The following is a 23,404-nucleotide window of genomic DNA, read 5'->3' as shown; positions in this document are numbered from 1 at the left end:
GTCAACTGCTCTTTAAAATAGTACAAACCCATTAACTTACCTTTGAGAGAATTGGTAACTAATCTAATTGGTAACAGAAGTAAAACAGAATAACCAATCATTAGGTAATACTAAGTTTGCTGATACATTACAACTCACTACAGATGAAAGTGGTTTTGGATGAAAGGCCAATGACTAGAAACATTGACATCGTTTTCCTGCAAGTAACGTGCTGAGCCTTTTGGAGTCATGAAGCACAGAAACAAATCCTTTGGCCTATTACGTCCATGCTGGCTGTCAATAACAAATCTATACTAACCCCATCAACCTTCACTTGGTCCATAGCCTGGTACTGTATATACTTAAGCAATTCAAATCCAAATGCTTCATAAATGTTGTGAAAGTACTTGCCTTCACCACCTTCTCGGACAGTGCTTTTCAAATTGTAACTACGTTTATCAGAACCCCTCAAAACCTCTTATTCCTCACTTTAAATCTCACCCCGTAAGTTTCAGACACTTCCCTAATGGAGGTACAGTTGGAGGTACAGTTTCTTACTATCTGTACCATCTATGCCTCTCATAATTCTGTTCCCTACTACCTCCCCTGCTCTAGGGACAATAAGACCAGCCTATCCAGTCTCTCCTTATGACTGAAGCATTCAATCCCTGGCAACATCCTGGTGAACCTCCTCGGCATCATCACATCCCTCCGTTAATCTGGTGGCCAGAAATGCTTACAGTATTCTAGCTGTGGCTCAAACAATGTTTCATAGAATTGTAACACGATCCCCCTGCTCTTATCCTGACTAACAAAGCTAAGCATCCTGTATGCCTTTATCATCACCCTTTCTACCTAAACTATAACATTCAAAGATCTTTAGACTTGTACACCAATGTTCCTTTATTTCTCAATACCACCTAGAGCCGTACCATTCATGGTATATATCTTACCTTTATACATACTACACCTCCTCCACAAATGTATCAGCTCACACTTATGCAGATTAAATCCCGCCTGCCGTTCCCCCATCCAGTTTAGCAGCTGATCAACATCATGCTGGAGCCATGACTACCCTGTTCACCATTTATGCCACTAAATTTTGTACCATCTTCATTTTTATTCAACGTTTTGTGCTTTTTTCTGTTTAATCAAGTTAAATTATTGCTAGTTTATGTGTCATTGTATCACCACTAAAATTACAGAAGCAAAGTGAAGGAAACTTGTACTTATACGGCACTGTTGTAAAGGCATTCTACAGCCATTGAGTGATTTCACAGTTGTAAATGTGATACACTGCAGTAGCCAAAACGTGCAGAGCAAGATCTTAAGGACTGTGATGTGATGAAGTAATGGCTTGCGTATGCTATCGGCAGATCACCAACCACAGTCACCCAAACATCAATCCAAACAACAGACCCCCCAGTCTTTGTCAGCAAAAGCTGATCCATTGTTCCCTATTTGCACAGTAGAACACAGCCACAACAAGCTTTAACATCCAACAAAGTGATGACATTGGTTTGCCGTAAGTGTTTATAAAACTTGACTTTCCTTGACTTACTCAGCTACACCCTATCCTCATTATATGCGTCTTCAGACAATGCCGATTCACAGTTATGCGTTGAACTTATTTCTACCTACCTCTCCTTATATGTGTCCAAAACTCACAGTTATGCGAGGCTGTTGCGACAAGAAGCGCCGCTTTCCCGCCAATACAAGTCACGTGCGCACGCCTCACAGTCTCACTCCAGTCTCAGATTGGTTTTGGCAGTGTGTGGATGTGCGATCTTGCGCTCTTAAACTTTTGTTGTTATTACCTACGGTGCGCTGATTTTGTGCTTGAAATATTTAACTATGCTTCCCAAGCATCCTATGTCAAGTCCTGGGGCATCAGCCAAGCGGCAGGGAACCGCTTTAACACTCAAAAAAAAGTTGGAAATTATAAACAGGGCGGCGTCAAGTGAAGGTAACACAGCTCTGGGACACTACTTCGGCCTGGGTGAGTCCACGATCGGAAAGAGAAAGAAAAATGCTGAGAAAATAAAAAGTGCAGTGATTGATTCATCACAAGTGTCTTCAAAGTTTGTTACCAAACTATGTAACCGGATTATGACAAAAATGGAGAAAATGGTGAGTTTGTACATTGAGCATGAAACAAATCTAGCTCCCCCTGGCCACCCTCAGGCCAAAACCGTTGGAGCTCAAGGATCTTCTCCTTCACCCTGCGACCCCCTTGGACCACCTCGACCGGCCGCCCGGGACCAACAACGGTGGTCGACCAGATGCACCACACGAGTCCGTCTCCATCTCCTCGCCGAACGCCCTCCTTGGGGTCCGACCCTGTTAGCGGACGTCACAGCACCTCGTCCATCCTCTATCTCGCTCTCCCGCCTTCTGCCCCAAAACCCCGCGCATACAGTATCTTCAAATACACCAAAACCATAACAACTATCCCAATTGGTTAATAGCACTCTCTTATCAGACTCTAAAGCAAAAACAAACTGTTAGCGCAAACTTTCTCAGCGTTTAACACAACAAAGCCGCATTCCCCAGATTAACATAACAAAGATGCCATTTTAATTAGCCTCCGCAGTAACATAAAAGTCGAAACCCCCTTACACAAACAAAAAAACAACACTCAGTTCCGATCATCTTCATGTGAAGGCTTTGGAAATTTATGGTCGCCTTTGTTCAGAGGCTCGTGAGGAAGTGTCAAGTGATATTGTTAGCTTCAACGCAAGTAGGGGATGGTTTTCTAAGTCTGTTAATCGTCATAGGCTTCACAACTTAGCTGTGCGTGGTGAGCAAGCCAGTGCTGACCATGAAGCTGCTGAACGCTACCCTTTGCAGTTGCGGGCTATGATAGCTGAGTTAGGCATCACACCAAAGAAGGTGTTTAATGCAGACGAGGCTGGGCTTTTTTGGAAGCGTATGCCGAAACGCACTTACATGAGTAAGGATGAAAAGACTGCATCAGTTTTCAAGGCAGCAAAGGATAGGTTGACTCAGCTTATGTGTTCCAATGTTGAAGGAGACTGTAAGATGAAACCTCTCGTAGTTTACTATTCACTAAACCACCATGCTCTTAAGAGTTTGTGTAAGAATATGCTTCCTGTCCACTGGGCGCTGCCAAACAAACAACCCTACCACTTTCTTCAAATGGGTGTCGTCTCCTGCTGCCAGCAGTTTTGAGAGTTCTGTGAGTCTTCCTTCACCTCTTGCTGTCCTTGATGATCCTGATGACACACAACCATCCACCTCATCCATGTAAAGCTGCCCGACGCCACTGCACAACCACTCATCTCCCGGAGCCAACACACCTGCCACTGTTGGTGAGTACTGTACACCCTAGTATGTTAACCTGCTATGATTTATTACGTTGAATATTACTTTAAATTGATGAAATATAATACGAATGTTGCCTTGTGGTACTGCTTTTGTGTCGTATTGGTATGAAAATGTGAATAAATTACAGATAAAACATATTTAGGAAGCCCACCAGAACACATCCCTATTTTCTCCATTTAAATAGTTATTCACATTATGCGTTTTCCATACTATGTGTCAACTGCGAGGAACGTATCCCCCGCATATAACGAGGATAGGGTGTAGTTGCAGTACACGCAGATCACTGGTTTGTTAGAATGTTTTTGTTCCACCAGTCTGAATAGTTACACAGACATACCCACTGTACATATTAAAAAAAGACATTTCTCAGTTGAATGTCGCTGTGTTGAGAAGCTGGGATGAGCTGCTGTCCTGCCCATTGTGTGCTGCAGCACCAGGAGGATGGGTGCCGGAAAACTAGTATAATTCCAGGCTTGCTGCTGGCTTTCCCACAGCTCGCTCTGAGGAGATTGTCTGCGAGGGCTGGTCGCAGGCAGGTCAGAGCAGCACTGCTGCCTGGGGGTAAGAAGCGATGCTCGGACCTGCACATTGAGTGCAGTCTTTTGTTGATGCTGAACAGCATCTGCTCTCGGTCTTTCTCCTCATTTGTTATTGTATGAATGGAAGCTACTGTCCTCCTCTCTATCTATCTGGCTGAACAGCACTGCATGGTTGGAAGACATTTCTATGGTAATGAACTTGACGACCAGCAATCACCATTGAACTTGTTACCAAGGAAGGGGAGGGTAGTGGTTTGTACTAATTTCCAGAGAAAGCAAGGAATTGAGTACTGTATCTCTCTCTATATGGGCCTTGATGATCCATTTTAATGCAGATTCCATGAATGCTGTCATACCTAGGCATGTATCTCAAATGTTGAGTACCAACGTACATTTACAACAAAAGGTGGAGACTGTTTGGCCCATCATATCCTTGTCATTTCCCAGCGGGATAATCTCATCATTTCCATTCCCTCTCTTTCTGATATGCAGACACATTTTATTTTATAGGCAGAGCATGGAACAGATCCTTCTGTCCCAATGAGCCAAGGTGCCCAGCAACCCACCTATTTAACAGTAGCCTAATCACAGGACAACAACCAATTAACCTACTGACGGGCATGTCTTTGGACTATGGGAGGAAACGGGAGCACCCAGAGGAAACACACACACACATGGGAAGGACATACAGACCTTCTTTCTGAGGATACCAGAATTGAACTCTGAACTCGGATGCCCCGAGCTGTATTATTGTCACATTACGCTACAATGGCGCCATTTAAAAGACAATTAAAGACAAAGTAAATAATTTAAAGAAGACAAGAGGAAAATCAATTTAATTAAACATAAATAATTAATCTAAACTGAAATCTACTAAAACAAGAATACTTATCTTTTTCTTTGTTTTCTTGTCCCCAGGCCTAGAATCTGACAGCTAATAACCCAATTCAACAGCCAAGTGCTCTTATACAAGTTGTGACAATTCCATTCAGTACGCTTGGGACTTCCATGTTTAATTCAGTGTGTGTAGAAGTTACAGACTTGCTACCACTTAAAAACAGGCAACTGGGGACAGTTCTACTTGAAACCACTGGCAATTATAAACAAAATGCAGACCATTTCTTTTTGGTTGAAAGATAATTTTGGGCCAGTTCACCAAGTGAACTAATCTGCCTTTCTCAAAGAGTGATTTGAACCTTTTATTTCCTCCACAGCACAGAAATACATATACTATACCTAATAAAGTGGCCACTGAGTGTACGTTCATGGTCTTCTGCTGCAGTAGCACATCCACTACAAGGTTCAAAGTATTGTGCGTTCACAGATGCTCTTCTGCACACCACTGTTGTGACGCATGGTATTTGAGTTACTATTTCCTTCTGGTCAGCTTGAACCAGTCTGGTCACTCTCATTAGCAAGGCATTTTCACCCACAGAACTACTGCTCACTGGATTTTTTTTTGTTTTTTTGCATCATTCTCTGAAAATTCAAAAGACAGCTGTGCATGAAAATCCCAAGAGATTAGCATATCCTGACGGGAGTTATATACAGGCCTCTGAACAGTAGCCAGATGTGCGATACAAATTAAAATGAGAGAGAGAAAAGACATGTAAAAGGACAATGTCACAACAGTCATGGGAGATTTCAATATGCTGGTAGATTGGAAAAACAGGTAGGTGCTGGATCCTAAGAGAGAATTTGCAGAATGCATACAAGATGGGTTTTTTTTAGAGCAGATTGTATTTGAGGCTAGTAGGGGGAAGTCAATTCTGGATTTGGTGTTGTGTAATGAATCAAATTTAATTAGGGAGCTTAAGGTAAAGGAACTCTTAGGAGCCAGCGATCATAATATGATAAAATTCACCCTGCAATTTGAGATGGAGAAGCTAAAGTTAGATGTATCTGTGTTAAAGTGTATAGGGAGTTACAGAGGCATGAGAGAGGAGCTGGCCAAAGTTGATTGGAAGGGGACACTAGCACTAGGGTTCTGAAGGAAGTAGCAGTAGAGATGGTGGAGGCATTAGTAATGATCTTCCAAAAAATTATTTGACTCTGGCATGGTGCCAAAGTACTGGAAATTGCAAATGTCACACCACTCTTTAAGAAAGGAGGAAGGCAGTAGAAATGAAATTATAAACCAGTTAGCCTGACCTTAGTGGTTGGGAAGATGTTGGAGTCAATTGTTAAGGATGAGGTTATGGAATACTCGGTCACAGGGCAAGATAGGACAAAGTGACCATGGGTTCCTTGAGGGCAAATCTTGCCTGACAAACCCGTTGGAATTCTTTGAGGATATTACTAGTAAGATAGATAAAGGTGATGCAGTAGATGTATATTTGGAACTTCAGAAGGCCTTTGACAAGGTGCCACACATGAGGCTGTTTACCAAGTTAAGAGCCCATGGTACTACAGGAAAGTTACTGACATGGTTAGACCATCAGCTGATTGGTAGGAGGCAGTGATTGGGAATAAAAGGATCCTTTTTCTGGTTGGCTGCCAGTGACTAGTGGTTTTCCACAGGGGTCGGTGTTGGGACTGCTACTTTTTATGCTGCATATCAATGATTTAGATGATGGAATAGATGACTTTGTTGGTAAGTTTGCAGATAGTATGAAGATTGGTGGAGGGACAGGTCATGTTGAGGAAAAAGGTTGGCTGCAGAAGGACTTGGACAGATTAGGAAAATGGGCGAGAAAGTGGCAAATGAAATACAATATTGGAAAATGCATGGTCATGCACTTTTGTAGCAGAAACAAATGTGCAGAGGGGGGTGAATTTGTGGAATTTATTACCACAGGCAGCTATGGAGGTCAGGTTGTTGGATGTATTTAAGGCAGAGCTTGATAGGTTATTGATTGGACATGGCATCAAAGGTTACAGGGAGAAGGCAGGGGAGTGGGGCTGAGGAGGGGGAAAAAAAGGATCAGCCATGATTGAATGACAGAGCAGACTCAAAAGGCCAAATTCTAATTCTGCTGCTATGTGTTATGGTCTTATTTGTAATGATCTTTCAAGAATCACAAGATTCTGGCATTGTTCTGGAGGTCTGGAAAATTGCATCTGTCACTCTACTCTTTAAGAAGGGAGGAGGCAGAAGGAAGGAAATTAGTTAGCCAGACCTCACTAGTTGGGAAAATGTTGGAGTCCATTATTAAGTTACTGTGTTTATTTATTTATGCAATGCGGAGTAATCCTGCCCTTTGAGCCACACCCCTCAGCAACCCCGACAAACCCAATTAACCCTAACTTAATCACCGGACAATTTACAATGACAAATTAACCTACCTACCTGGTACATCTTTAGACTATGGGGGCAAGCTAGAGGATATGGAGAAAAACCCAGCTGTTCCACGGTGATGAATTACAGACTCTCCTTACAGACTGGATTCAGAAATGATCTTTGAACTCCAGAATACCGAACACCATGTTATTGCGGTCCCCCAAAGATGAAATTTCGAGGTACTTGGAGGCACATGACAAAATAGGCCAAAGTCAGCATGGTTTCCCTAAGGGCAATTCTTGCCTGACAAATCTGATGGAATTCTTTGAGGAAATAACTGGCAGGATAGACAAAGGAAATTCAGTGAATGTTGTTTACTTGGACATTCAAAAGGCCTTTGACAAGATGTTGCATATGAGGCTGCTTAACAAAACAAGAGCCCATGTTATTATTACTTTACTTTATTACTTGATTGTCGCCAAACAATTGATACTAGAACGTACAATCATCACAGCAATATTTGATTCTGCGCTTCGCGCTCCCTGGAGTACAAATCGATAGTAAGTATAATAAAAATTTAAATTATAAATCATAAATAGAAAATAGAAATGGGAAAGTAAGATAGTGCAAAAAAAAATGAGATGTAGGTCCGGATATTTGGAGGGTACGGCCCAGATCCGGGTCAGGATCCGTTCAGCAGTCTTATCACAGTTGGAAAGAAGCTGTTCTCAAATCTGGCCGTACGAGTCTTCAAGCTCCTGAGCCTTCTCCCAGAGGGAAGAGGGACGAAAGTGTGTTGGCTGGGTGGGTCATGTCCTTGATTATCCTGGCAGCACTGCTCCAACAGCATGCGGTGTAAAGTGAGTCCAAGGACAGAAGATTGGTTTGTGTGATGTGCTGGGCTGTGCTCGCGATCTTCTGCAGCTTCTTCCGGTCTTGGACAGAACAACTTCCATACCAGGTTGAGATGCAGCCTAGAAGAATGCTTTCTACGGTGCATCTATAAAAATTAGTGCGGATTTTAGGGGACAGGCCAAATTTCTTTAGTTTTCTCAGGAAGTAAAGGTGCTGGCGGGCCTTCTTGGCAGTGGACTCTGCTTGGTTGGACCAAGTCAGGCCATTTGTGATATTGACCCCGAAGAACTTAAAGCTTTTGACCTGCTCCACCTGCGCACCACCAATGTAGATGGGGTCGTGCGGTCCGCAACTCCTTCTGAAGTCAACAACCAATTCCTTCGTGCTGCTGACGTTGAGGGATGGGTTATTGTCTTCGCACCATGCCACCAGGTTCTTAATTTCCTCTCTGTACTCAAACTCATCATTACCCGAGATACGGCCAACAATTGTGGTGTCATCAGCAAACTTATATATTGAGTTCGATGGAAACTTGGAGGGAAGATATCAGAATAAACAGAAGATTTGCAAACTGGTATAAAGCAAAGAGTGGGAATAAAGGGGGCCTGTTCTGATTGGCTACCAGTGACAGGGGTTAGTTTTGGGACTGATGCTTTTTACATTATATGCCAAAATTTGGATGACAGAACTGATGGCACTGTGGCCAATTTTGTGGACAAGAGGAAGAACGGTAGTAGGGCAGGTAGGGTTGATAAAACATGGAGTTTGCAGAAGGCCTTACAGAAAATATTGAGAATTGGCAAAGAGGAATATAGTTTAGGGAAGTGTATGGTCATGCACCTTAGTAGAAGAAATAAAGATGTAGACTATTTTCTAAGTGGGAAGAAAATTTGAAAATTGAAGTTGCAAACTTTGGATCTGTCTTCACTAGGGAAGACACAAACAATCTCCCAGATGTAATAGTGGCCAAAGGACCTAGGGTAATGGATGAATTGAAGGAAATTTATATTAGGCAGGAAATAGTGTTGGATAGGCTGTTGGGTCTGAAGGCTGATAAGTCCCCGGGACCTGATGGTCTGCATCCCAGGGAACTTAAGGAGGTGGCTTCAGAAATCGTGGACACATTGGTAATCATTTTCCAATGTTCTATAGATTCAGGACCAGTTCCTGTGGATTGGAGGGTGGCTAATGTTGTCCCTCTCTTCAAGAAGGGAGGAAGAGAGAAAACAGGGAATTATAGACCGGTTAGCCTGACGTTGGTGGTGGGAAAGATGCTGGAGTCAATTATAAAAGATGAAATTACGACACATCTGGATAGTAGTAACAGGATTGGTCTGAATCAGCATGGATTTACGAAGAGGAAATCGTGCTTGACTAATCTTCTGGAAGTTTTTGAGGATGTAACTATGAAAATGGGCAAGGGATAGCCAGTGGATGTAGTGTACCTGGTCTTTCAGAAAGCCTTTGATAAAGTCCCACATAGGAGATTAGTGGGCAAAATTAGGGCACATGTTATTGGGGGCAGAGTACTGACATGGATTGAAAATTGGCTGGCTGTCAGAAAACAAAGAGTAGTGAATAACGGGCCCCTTTCGGAATGGCAGGCAGTGACCAGTGGGGTACTGCAGGGTTCAGTGCTGGGACCGCAGCTGTTTTTCGATATATATTAATGATTTAGATGAGGGAATTAAAAGTACATTAGCAGATTTGCCGATGACACAAAGCTGGGTGGCAGTGTGAAATGTGAGGAGGATGTTATGAGAATGCAGGGTGACTTGGACAGGCTGGGTGAGTGGGCAGATGCATGGCAGATGCAGTTTAATGTGGATAAATGTGAGGTTATCCACTTTGGTGGTAAGAACGGGAAGGCAGATTATTATCTAAATGGAGTCAAGTTAGGAAAAGGGGAAGCACAACGAGATCTAGGTGTTCTTGTACATCAGTCACTGAAAGCAAGCATGCAAGTACAGCAGGCAGTGAAGAAAGCTAATGGCATGCTGGCCTTCATAACAAGGGGAATTGAGTATAAGAGCAAAGAGGTCCTTCTGCAGCTTACAGGGCCCTGATGAGACCACACCTGGAGTATTGTGTACAGTTTTGGTCTCCAAATTTGAGGAAGGACATTCTTGCTATTGAGGGAGTGCAGCGTAGGTTCACAAGGTTAATTCCCGGGATGGCGGGACTGTCATATGTTGAAAGATTGGAGCAACTGGGCTTGTATACTCTGGAATTTAGAAGGTTGAGAGGGGATCTTATTGAAACATATAAGATTATTAAGGGATTAGACACGTTGCAGGCAGGAAGCATGTTCCCGCTGATGGGTGAGTCCAGAACCGAAGGCCGCAGTTTAAGAATTAGGGGTAGGCCATTTAGAATGGAGTTGAGGAAAAACTTTTTCACCCAGAGAGTGTTGGATATATGGAATGCTCTGCTCCAGAAGGCTGTGGAGGCCAAGTCTCTGGATGCTTTCAAAAAAGAGATGGATAGAACTCTTAAAGATAGTGGAATCAAAGGTTACGGGGATAAGGCAGGAACTGGATACTGATAGTGGATGATCAGCCATGATCACAGTGAATGGTGGTGCTGGCTCAAAGGGCCAAATGGCCTACTCCTGCACCTATTGTCTATTGTCAAAGGGTCTTGGGAGTCCTCATGCAGGTTTCCCTAAAGGTAGACTTGCAGGTTGAGTCAGGGGTGAGGAAGGCAAATGGAAAAATAACATTCATTTTGAGAGGACTAGAATACAAAAGCAAGGATGTAATGCTGAGGCTTCATAAGGTATTAGTCAGACCACACATGGAGCATTGAAAAGGGTCCAGAGGAGTTTCATGATAGTGATTCCAGAAAAGAAAGGGTTAATGTGCAAGGAACTTTTGATGGCTCTGGGCCTGTGCTCTCTAGAGTTTAGAAGAATGAGGGAGATCTCGGTAAAAACTTTTCAAATACTGAATGGCATAGATAGAGTGGATACAGAGAGGATGTTTCCTATAATGGGGGAGTCTAGGACCTGAGAGCACAGCTTCAAAACACAGTTAAGTCCATTTAGAACAAAGAGGAGGAGGAATTTCTTTAGCCAGAAGGTGGTGAATCAGTGGAATTTATTGCTACAGATGGCTATGGAGGCCAAGTTAATAGGTATGTTCAAAGGAGAGGTTGATGATTCTTGTTTATTCAGGGCATCAAAGGTTACAGGGAGAATGGGGTTGAGAGGGAATCAACCTGTAAGGAGTTTGTACGTTCTCCCCGTGACCGCATATATTTCCTCCAAGGGCTCCAGTCTTCCTCCCCATGGTCCAAAGATATACCAGTTGGTAGGTTAATTAGTCATTGTAAAATTGTCCTGTAATTAGGCTGGGGTTGCTGGGCGACACAGCTCGAAGGGCCTATTCTTCACTGTATCTCAATAAATAAATAAACCAAGGTGGGATGGTGGGATTGACGCGGTTGGCCAAATGGCCTAATGACTATGGTCTTATAGTTTCTGAAATACTCAACCACCTCTTCAGGCACCAACTGAACTGCTTGTCCACGTCTACATGCTTTTATGCATTGACCTGCTGCCATATGATTGGCTGATTAGATATTTCCATTAATAAACAGGTGTACAGCTGTATGTAATAAAATTGCCACGAAGTGTAGTCTTCTTAAAGTTGCAATAGCATCTTATTAGAAATGGACAGTATTAATATGTTGGTTCTTATTCTTTAGCCTTTTATCTAGTGGACTACGTTATTCTTATATTTTCCTCCATACACTAATTGGATCCAACTACTGATTGTTTTTCATCTGTCCAGTCATACTGAGAGAATCACATAGCATGTCCTCTCTTCCTGTTCTTGAATGTTCATCTCTGAAGTCCTTCAAAGACCCATCTTTTTTTCCCCTACCAATTTCCCCCGGGATCAATAAAGTATGACTATGACTATGACTATGACTATGCTAGTTGCCAGCATTATCTGAAAACACAGTACTGAGTTCCACATGTTTGTTTGGTATATCCACTCTGCCTAATCACATCTCTCTTTCCCTCAGATCTGACTCCTTGTCTGACATCCAATACCAGATGAGCAGAAGTGTCCTCCAGCTGAACATTGGCAAGACCAAGCTCAATGTTTCTAGTACCTGATGCAAAATGCATTACCTGGTCACCATGAAAGGCTGAACCAGACAGGCTCCTCAACTCAGAAGTGTAATTATTATTTATCAGTTGTGTGATCAGGGGTTTTGAACTGGACCCTTGTAACACTACCCATCTCCCTATTGAAATACTCATCCCTGGATCATTGTGAGCAGTTTTGGGCCCCTTATCAAAGGAAAGATGCGCTGGCTTTGGAAAGAGTTCAGAAGAGTTTCAGGGGAATGGTTCCAGGAATGAAAGGTTAATGAATGAAGAGTATTTGATGGCTGTGGGCCTGCACTCTCTCGAGTTTAGAAGAACGAGGGAGAAATCAGATGCCTCTTTCTTCACCTATACCTATATACCGGCCTATGGTCAGACCACACTTAGATCCCCTCCAGTTCGCCTTAGCAGCCCCGATTAGGAGTTGAGGATGCCATCGTCTACCTGCTGAACCGTGTCTACGCCCACCTGGACAAGCCAGCGAGCACTGTGAGGGTCATGTTTTTTGACTTCTCCAGTGCGTTCAACACCATCCGCCCGACTCTGCTGGGGGAGAAGCTGACAGCGATGCAGGTGGATGCTTTCCTGGTGTCATGGATTCTTGACTACCTGACTGGCAGACCACAGTATGTGTGCTTGCAACACTGTGTATCCGACAGAGTGATCAGCAGCACTGGGGCTCCACGGGGACTATCTTGTCTCCCTTTCTCTTCACCATTTACACCTCGGACTTCAACTACTGCACAGAGTCTTGTCATCTTCAGAAGTTTTCTGATGACTCTGCCATAGTTGGATGCATCAGCAAGGGAGATGAGGCTGAGTACAGGGCTACGGTAGGAAACTTTGTCACATGGTGTGAACAGAATTATCTGCAGCTTAATGTGAAAAAGACTATGGAGCTGGTGGTAGACCTGAGGAGAGCTAAGGTACCGGCGACCCCTGTTTCCATCCAGGGTGTCAGTGTGGACATGATGGAGGATTACAAATACCTGGGGACATGAATTGACAATAAACTGGACTGGTCAAAGAACTCTGAGGCTGTCTACAAGAAGGGTCAGAGCCGTCTCTTCTTCCTGAGGAGACTGAGGTCCTTTAACATCTGCCGGACGATGCTAAGGATGTTCTATGGGTCTGTGGTGGCCAGTGCAATCATGTTTGCTGTTGTGTGCTGGGGCAGCAGGCTGAGGGTAGCAGACACCAACAGAATCAAGAAACTCATTCGTAAGGCCAGTGATGTTGTGGGGATGGAACTGGACTCTCTGACGGTGGTGTCTGAAAAGAGGATGCTGTCCAAGTTGCATGCCATCTTGGACAATGTCTCCCATCCACTACATAATGTACTGGGTGGGCACAGGAGTACATTCAGCCAGAGACTCATTCCACCGAGATGCAGCACTGAGCATCATAGGAAGTCATTCCTGCCTGTGGCCATCGAACTTTACAACTCCTCCCTTGGAGGGTCAGACACCCTGAGCCGATAGGCTGGTCCTGGACTTATTTCCTGGTATAATTTACATATTACTATTTAACTATTTATGGTGTTATTACTATTTAATTATTTATGGTGCAACTGTAATGAAAACCAATTTCCCCCGGGATCAATAAAGTATGACTATGACTATGACTTAGTCCTGTTCACTTTTCACCTCTGCTTGGTAACCAATACTGATTCTGGCAACACTTCTATTTTAAAATTCTTATTGCCCTCCTTCTAATGATCTGTCTAAGTATTTAACTATGCAGTTCAGTTCAAAATCTTGTTAGTAAGGTACATCTTAAGTAATTTTTACCCTTTTTAAATGTAAAAGGAACTGTATGAAATAAAGTTGCTCTATATGAACCAAAAGGACAGAGGAAGCCTCAACTTAACACCGTCTCTAAGAAATTACACATTTGTGTGGAGCTGTCTCAGTATTGTGTAAGTACCTTCGAGTTGTGTGTTGAGTCATTGGAAAGGAACTTGAACACACACCCTCTTGACTCATGATGATCATGACACCAGAAACATATTGAAAGTAGCACTTGCCCAGTGATTTCAACAAACTATCACTTTCACTACACCTCCTACATATCACTCAGGTCCATGAGATTACTTCTGTTAGACTAGAAGAGGTCTGAGATTTATGCTTCACACATCTATGAATCAATTTATGAAAGCTTGATGTTCAAGGTGCTAGGACCTTCTCAAGTCGTACTCTAATTATGTGCTGACTCATAAACCTATTCGAGCAGGGTAGCTGAATTGTGACAACAAAATCAACTGTTTCCACTCAGCAATCAGCAGTTAAGAGAAACCAGATACCTTTCGGACAAGAGATTACTTATACTGTATATAGTAATTACTTCTGTGTGCCAAAAAGTAACTCAACAAGGTGGAAAATAAAATACATAGTGAGTATTAGCTTGAAGCAAGGGTATTATCAGAGAGCACTGATAAATTCTTACCAGAGGTCAGATGGAAGTATTTGACTTTCTCTCCATGTCAGAGTTTGCTAATAATAAATGGCATGGAATTTAATATAATACTGAATTCAAGTCATCCCAAAAAGCAGAGCTGTTTTGCATACCCTTAAGGACCTTGGATATCTTTAATTATTTTCAATAACTACTTTAAGTATGTCTATGCTATCTATTTGATACAGGCAGAGCAGAAAATGCAGTAGGTGCTTGCATGTAATATTAAGGGGCTTTATTTTGGGACACCTCTGTTGTCATGGTCACAGTTACTAGGTAATTTTTTTAAAATGCCGCTGTCTTAACAGAGAGGTTGCAGTACATTACTGGTACCCTAATAGATGGCAGCATTCCTCACTGATTTTGGTGAATTGGTGTCAAAAGTTGAAGTATTTTAATATTTATTTTTCTAACTCATCTCATGATACTATTTACAGTAAGTCAGAGCCAACATATTTACATTGTGTCTGCTGTACAGGGAAAGAGAAATGGAATGGAGCACAAATCTCTACATTTGAAGAAACAGGGACAGAAGGCCATTCAACCCCATTAACTGTTTCCAGTATTTACTCAGGTCATAGTAATTGTACCAAAAAACAAACAGCTGCTGCATGAATTCAGTGGATCAGGAATCATCTGTTAACGGAAATGGACAGTTGAGTGGTAATCTATAGTTCAATTCCATTTCCCTGTCTAAAATCTACACTTCTGGAGACACTTCACTAAACAAAAAACAACTGATTTTACTCTTTAAATTATCATTGGTGCAAGATTCATTGTTTTTTATTCCAACGTCATTTGCGAAAAAGAGGTATGGTATGTGGCAACACAAACAAAAAGCTGGAGGAACTCAGCAGCCGAGGCAGCGTCTATGGAAAAGTTACACAGTCAGTGTTTCGGGCTGAGACCCTACATTAGGGCCAAAACGTCGATTGTTTACTCTTTTCCATAGATGCTGCCTGGCCTGCTGAGTTCCTCCAGTATTTTGCATGCGTTAATTGGATTTCTAGTATTGTATCTGCAGACTTTCTCATCTTTGTGGTATGTGGCAAATAGTCTTTGCTTTGGCATATATGCGGGGACAAGCAGAAGACTAATTGTAGAGCGGTGACTGGAATGGCTTTTTGAAATGGCCTCTGATGATACTTGTACAGTCATATTTCAGGAGAAGTCCAGGAAATTTGCATTCCATTTCTGAAGTCCATGAGGAGTTTGCAGCCAGAAAATTCCAAGCAGGCCCTTGTCACAAAGTTTGAATCATCTGTTGTGTAGCACCATACAAAATTTTAAGAAGAATTCAGAGCACAAAGTTTAAGAGCTTTTAAAAATAAATAGTGACTTTGCGCTTGTAATAATGTAACATTAATCTATCCAATTGCAAAAGGGAGAAAAGCAAGGAAATATAAAAGAACTTGAAGTTAAGACAGCCCTGGTCAGAAAGTGAATGAGGACTGCATTTAATGACACTGGGTGAAAAAGGTACATTGGTATGAACGAGGGAAATGATGAGAGAACTGATTACCTGGATTTAGAGATTCATTGTTCATTCACAGAGTGGCAAAGTGGCCAGACAGAAGATAAAATGTCGTTCTGCTAGATTACGTTGGGCCTCACTGTATCAGAGAAAGAGTCTGCAGAATAACAGTTTGGAATGGGAGAGGGATTGAGAATTAAAGTGGCATGCAACAGCAAGCTCAGGGTTACCCTGGCAAGCTGATAACAGGCGCTCTGCCAAGCCATTATCCAATTTGCATTTCGTTTCTCAATTGCCAAGTTGAGAACACCAAATGTGGTAAACTAGGTTGGATGAAGTTCAAGTGAGTCAGAGTCAAAGTCAAAGTTGAGTTTGTTGTCATATGCACAAGTACGTATACAGTATGTACAGGAGTAAAGAAAAGTTTACTTGAAGCAGTATTACAAACCACAGACAATATACAAGCAGCATTCACAAGAAAAACTATTTTTTTACAATAAAAACTATTAAAATAAATAAAGTACAGTTTAGTTGAACACAACAAAGGTGATCATAGTATTGCTCAACTCCAGTGATTAGTGTCGCACTGGTTAGTTCAAGAACCAACTAGCTGAAAGGAATTAGCTTTTCATGGACCTGGTGGCATAGGACTTCAGGCTTTTGTACTTCCTGCTTAATGGTAGATGCAAGCAGATGGCACGGTCTGGATCTTTGTTGATGGGTGTTACTTTTTTAAGACTTGTGTTGGGCACGTGGCCAAGTGGTTAAAGTGTTTGTCTAGTGATCTGAAGGTCGCTAGTTTGAGCCTCAGCTGTGGCAACGTTTGTGTCCTTGAGCAAGGCCCTTAACCACACATTGTTCCAGTGTCTGTGTGAGGAGTGGCGCCCCACACAGACTTCCAATCTGCGCCTTGTAAAGCTTGAAAATGCCCGACGCAGGCCTCTCATGGTCTGAGTCGATGTTCTCCCTTCCCTCCCTCCCTCCCTCCCTCCCTCCTTTTTAAGACAGCACCTCCAAAGGAAATAACGAACAGTGGGGACTGATGTGCCTGTGCTGTGTTGGGCAGAGTCCACTAATCTCTGCAACTGACATTCCTGTGCTTTTGATCTGCTGTACCAGACCACGATGCAAGTAGTCAGCCACCCCACTTGGAATGATTGGGGGGCCTGGATGATGGGAAGGCTGCGGGTGAATGAACAGGTGTTGCGTCTGCTCTGGTTGCATGAGAGGGTGCTGTGGGAACGGAAGTGCTGGGTGGGGACTGAAATGCAGGCTGGGAGGTTGGGGGGGGTGCAGAATGTGTGAGTAATGAAGTTAGCAGCCCCTATGAAATGCAGAAAGGAAAAAAGAATATAACTAATGGTGCATTCAATTGGAGCTGGCAGAAATTGCCAAGGATAACACATTGAATAAGAGGAACTCTTCTCATTCTTTAAAATAGTTTTGCCAATGATTGGTGTTCGTGTCCCTTTTCACCTGATAAGCCTCAACTCCATATGTCCTTTTATCTTAAACTTCACTCCTCCCAAAACTTTGCTATAAAAACTGCAAACCCCGCACTCTTCTGAGTAAGTTGTGGGCATGCCACGTTGACTCTCGAAGCAAGGTAATCCCCTTGCAGGCTGCCCCTAACACAATTGCTGTACTGTTTTGGTTACTGATGCAAAGTACACAATTTACTGTATGCATATGTGACAAATAACGCACAACTTTCTTCCCCCAGTTCTGAGGAAGGGTCATTGATCCAAAACACTGATTGCTTTCTCTTTCCAGGGATTCTGCTGGACTGACTGAGTTCTTCCAGCATTTCCTTTTTCATTTCAGATTCCAGAATCTACGGAATGCTTGTTTTCCAAGCCACAAGTAAAAGTTGATTTGGGCTGGGCAGCTAGCAAGTGTCCAGAAAAGCCTGTGTGCTAAGCATTTTTGTTGAATTCATAGAACTCTCCTCATCAGTTTTCAATAATATAAGAATATCATAAAAATAGGTCAATGATCGGAAATAGTGACTAGTATGCATGGTCCAGATATGACGGTGGGGAATATTCATTTCACTTGTAGAACTTTTCAGATGGTTCTAAATGAAAGAGCTTAGTGAAGGGGAACTAAGCACTGGAGTATCATAGAAGCTCCTTTATTTCCACTCTTTCATAATAATTACGCTGCAAGATTACATGTATATTTTGAAAGTGTGTATGCCTGATTTACACATTGATCTAACAAATCTGTGCAGCTTGAATAGATTATCCTGCATGAGCCTGATCAGCACACTCAGCTAGTGAGGCCAAGCGGCTTTGTAGGATCAGCATGCACGGGTCAGATCCGGACACTTATCGAGGACGTATGAACAGGTACAGCTTATGTTGTTGCATTTGAGCTTCAGCCGAGGAGAGAGTCAACCAGCAGAAGCAGAAACTGCCTCGAGAGAACAACGGCAGCAGGAATAAAACAGGAGCGGTTACTTGCTGCTCACGGACTGCGGCTCCACTTGAAAGGAGAGCTTGGCAGAGATATATCGTTTACAGGCTTTATGGGCAGATAATTTTGAACACATCATCTACTGTTGCTCAGAGACAACAAACCTCACAGTATAGCCTCAGCAACCAAATTGCTTCTTCAATGATTCCCTGATTTTCATGCACACTTCATTTAAGAAGCAGTTAGACAAGCACTTGAGTCAGCAGGGCATGAAAGGCTACAGACCTATGGGGGTAATGGGATGGTATCAACAGGAAAGTGGGCAGCATGAACAAGGCAGGCTGAAGGGTCTGTTTCTCTCCTGTCTGATTACAATAGTTCACTGATCACAGTATGCTTGTCCCCTTAATTCTGCTTCTTGCCTTCTCTCTTTTTCCTCGCCTCAGAATCATCAGCAGATCCCCACTTCCTTGTCCTCAATACATTTGTGAGGAACAAGTGAGGCCTATTAAGTACTGGTACCTAATAGGCTTCACTTGTTCTTTTTTTTTTAGATTAGGAGAACACTCAGTCCTCTTTTATTGTCATTTAGAAATGCATACATGCATTAAGAAATAATACAATGTTTCTCTGGAGAGATATCACAGAAAACAGGACAAACCAAAGACTAACACTGACAGAACCACATAATTATAACATATAGTTACAGCAGTGCAAAGGAATACCATAATTTGATGAAGAACAAACCATGGGCACAGTAAAAAAAAAAGTCTCAAAGTCGCGAGTCGATCGATTCCCGAGTCCCCAATAGCGGCGGCAAAAGGGAGAAATTCCCTGCCATAAACTTCCAGGCACCGCCAACTTGTCGATGCCTTGGAAGCAGCCGACCACAGCCGACACTGAGTCTGTCCATCCGAAAACTTCGAGCCTCCAATCAGCCCCTCTGATACAGCCTCCCATGCGCCATCCTCTGCCGAGTGCCTTTGATCTCGCCTCGGCCGCTGAAACACGCAAAGCCGAGGATTTCAGGGCCTTCCGCTCCGGAGATTCCGGTTACTACACAGTAGCAGCGGCAGCGAAGCGGGCACTTCAGAAGTTTTCTGGATGTTCCTCCATATTTTCACGTCTGTCTCCATCAAATCAGATTTGTTCTTCACAAATATATTGAGAGATTAGGATGTGCCTTTCAGTAATACCAGCCAGACTCTTCAGGATGGCCTTGGTGTGCTGTTACACAGTGTTACACAACACTGAGGTTTGTATCTGCAGGAAGGATTCCTCAGCTCCACCGTCAGAGTAATCACATCCCTCCTCATAATGTGACAACTAGAACCAAATACAAAATTCCATGTGTGACTTAACCGATGTTTAATAACTTTGTGAAGCTTATTCACTACTGTCCAAAGTGCCTTGAAACTGTATGGAAAAATCCACCCATATCCCCACCATTCACACAACATGAATGTAAAACACTAGTTAAGAACATGTTTTTTTGTAGTACTACTGTTATGCTGTCGGGTATTTTATTTTCTGCAGCTTTTCTGGAAAAGGCAGTGTGCTCTGCTGATCAAACTTTACAGTCCAGTATTTTGGTTTTCCTTAAGGAGTTATTTGATCTGCTTAGGAATGAGCAGATCAAATAATGCTTAGGACAGAGTTAAGGAGGAACTACTTCTCCCAGAGAGTTGTGGAGGTGTGGAACGCGCTGCCTCAGAAGGCAGTAAAGGCCAATTCTCTGGATGCTTTCAAGAAGGAGCTAGATAGGTATCTTATGGATAGGGGAATCAAGGGTTATGGGGACAAGGCAGGAACCGGGTATTGATAGTAGATGATCAGCCATGATCTCAGAATGGTGGTGCAGGCTCGAAGGGCCGAATGGTCTACTTCTGCACCTACTGTCTATTGTCTATTGAATGTTGTGTCAGCCAATTGGTTTGTCTTGATACCATTCTGTCTGGTGGAATGCTATGGAACTTCTGAGAGAGATTGGTGGCATTGAACTTCTAGGAGAATATGGGTTGGTTTTGGGTCTTTTGCAGCAGTTGGGGGAAAGTGAGGTGCGGAGAAGAGACAATGGAGATCACTCATAGAACCCCACCTGAAGGGCAGACACCATTGTACGAAGTTCTTTGTGCAGACAAATGACTCCATGGAGAAAGTGCCAATACTTCTGAGGTAGCCAGTTAGTTTGTATCGGATTTTGAGGGAAGTTTGAATTGTTGCTGGTGTCTGCAATGCTCTGATTGAGAGTTTTATCGTTATGCTGTAGGTATTTCATTAGAGTAGTCTCCCCGCTTTCAGCCTTTTTGGGTTTGAGCTAAGATAAGAGGCTTTATTGTTCGACTTAGGAATCTGGTGTCAGTCAATTAGGACGGTGGAATTGGAAGAAGATTCTGGAGAATGCTGGGTGGAGAGGTTTTGTGAGGGACACTGGCGTGGGCCAAGGTCTTTTTTGGCAGGAGCTAGGAAAAGCCAGGACGGAAGACGGCTGAGGATGCAGTCCCTGTTGCATAAGGTGCTTTGTGCAGATGAATAGCATCAAGGAGGAAGGACCAACACTCCCCCTGGGAGATCTGTTTGTTCAAGATGGATTTTGAGCGACATTGGGAAGGTGGTGTGTGCTTTCATGCAGACCAAGGGTCCAGTGTGTGAGCTACAGACAAGTTCAAGATGAGCTCCAACTTAAGTGGACCCTTTTTGTTTGTTTTTAATAACTCTTTGGCTAAGTTAACATTCATAAGTATACTGTCTTTATAATTGTATGCATTGCATGATCTGTTATTTCTTGCCGATGGGCAATTGCAGGGAGGCAGTAAATCACACAGCATTCACACAAACTGGGGTTTGGGTGTGTAAATTATTCCAACCTCATGGGTTTGGCAGGACCAAAGTGTATACACCCTAGACGTACAAAGACTGGGTCACAGAGTCCAGTGGCTGTTAGCAGTGGGCTAACAAGCCGCATTTCCAGAGACACCCAGTAAAAAGGGGTTTTATGTCTTTCACACAGAATGTGGGTTCAGTGCTGTGAGTAATTCAGGCAAACCACATGACTACATAGCAATGAGCTCCAAAGCTTATGTGCACATTATAGACTGGTTTAACTGTAATGCGTCCCTTTTCTGATAACTATTTGTTAAAGTTGAAATATTTGTAAGTTTACATCTACATTAATTTAGGAGCCGAGAGGTAATGTTGCAGCTATATAGGACCCTGGTCAGACCCCACGTGGAGTACTGTGCTCAGTTCTGGTCGTCTCACTACAGGAAGGATGTGGAAGCCACAGAAAAGGTGCAGAGGAGATTTACAAGGATGTTACCTGGATTGGGGAGCATGCCTTACAAAATCAGGTTGAGTGAACTCGGCCTTTTCTCCTTGGAGTGACGGAGGATGAGAGGTGACCTGACAGAGATGTATAAGATGATAAGAGGCATTGATCATGTGGATAGTCAGAGGCTTTTTCCCAGGGCTGAAATGGTTGCCACAAGAGGACACAGGTTTAAGGTGCTGGGGAGTAGGTAAGGAGATGTCAGTGGTAAATTTTTTACACAGAGAGTGGTGAGTGCGTGGAATGGGCTGCCGGCATGGTGGTGGAGGTGGATACGATAGGGTCTTTTAAGAGACTTTTGGATAGGTACATGGAGCTTAGAAGATTAGAGGACTATGGGTAACCCTAGTAATTTCTAAGGTAGGGACATATTTGGCACAACTTTGTGGGCCGAGGGGCCTGTATTGTGCTGTAGGTTTTCTATATTTTTATGTTTCTATGTTTACATTAAGTTTATGCCAGTGTAAGTTCTGTTACTGCCCGGTGAATGACAACTTTTGCATAGGGCAATATTTACACAGCATTCACAATAATTTTCATTCCCTCCACTGAATATTCCAACTTTCCTGTTTGGTTGAACCTGAAACCATAATGACCTTAGTATCAGGGAGGCAGCCCTCTCCAATAAGCAACACACATCTGAGTCACGAGGCTGTTAGCCAGAGATAGCTAACTAGTCTTATTTGTTACAAGCCATGGGGAAAGGATTACATGAAGCAGAATAACAAATCTTCCAGCAGACTTTTGACAGACCTCAGTTTACATTCCAACATTCTTTACAAGTGTTAAGGTTAGAGGGTTGCCAGTAACCAATCATAGGCTAGAGGGCAAATACTGAGAAACACTAACACAAGGGATTCAGCAGATGGTGGAAATCTTGAGCAACACACACACAAAATGCTGAAAACACTTAACAAGTTAAGCAGCATCTATGGAGGAGAATAAACGTTCAATATTTCGGGCCAAGACCCTTCACCAGGACTGTTCAGGAAGGGGCAGAATCCAGAATAAGAAGGTGGGGTGGAGAAGAAGAAACAGTATTTGCATGATCAAAAAAGGGAAGAGAAATTTATCATTATATAAAATTCTCATACCACTTCATCTATGGGCCTTTCACTGCAAAACTGTGGAGTTGATGGATAGGCAAAGAGTTATCTATCACATTCTAAGCGGCTGTGGGCACAAAAATTACTGGAATGAGGAATGCACAGGTGAAGGAGTCAACAATTGATGGACTGACAGGAGTCTGGGTTGAAATATTCAGTGATTTGTGTGAGGTGATTGATCTAGTCAACACCGAGTCAATGGATTGCAGAAGACTGTGGATGTGAAATATAAAAAGGTAAGGACTGGTCATTGGTCTGGTTCTCCATGCCCATTTACACACTAACCCATGTGGAAATCACAGCATTGTCACAAGGATGATTTACAGAGAGTTGTTCCCAATTGAATTTCTGGAAATGAACAGTTTTTAGTTGTGCAATACTATCTGAAGGAATCAAAGCCTTAAGGTCATTAAAGGCTGGGCTAGATTTAAGGTCAGGCTCAAGTGAAAATCCTCAGCCTGGCCCTGTATGCTGTGCAGATCCCTGACTCTAATAACAACATGAACTCAGGCAGGAAAGCAGCTCGACCTTCAAGACAATGTACATAACTGACAACAATTAAA

At 42.9% G+C, this 23,404-nt stretch overlaps 1 protein-coding gene across 4 annotated transcripts in view; it reads right to left on the bottom strand.

The window, feature by feature from the left end:
* The window catches only part of LOC140200858 (follistatin-related protein 5-like), a 681,870-nt gene that overhangs the window by 555,594 nt on the left and 102,872 nt on the right, over positions 1-23,404 (bottom strand). The window lies entirely within an intron of this gene.

Source organism: Mobula birostris, chromosome 7, assembly GCF_030028105.1.
Source record: "Mobula birostris isolate sMobBir1 chromosome 7, sMobBir1.hap1, whole genome shotgun sequence".
NCBI classification, from domain to species: Eukaryota; Metazoa; Chordata; class Chondrichthyes; order Myliobatiformes; family Myliobatidae; genus Mobula; species Mobula birostris.
Note: the sequence above shows the minus strand (reverse complement) of the source record. Positions and strands in the feature narration are given on the sequence as shown.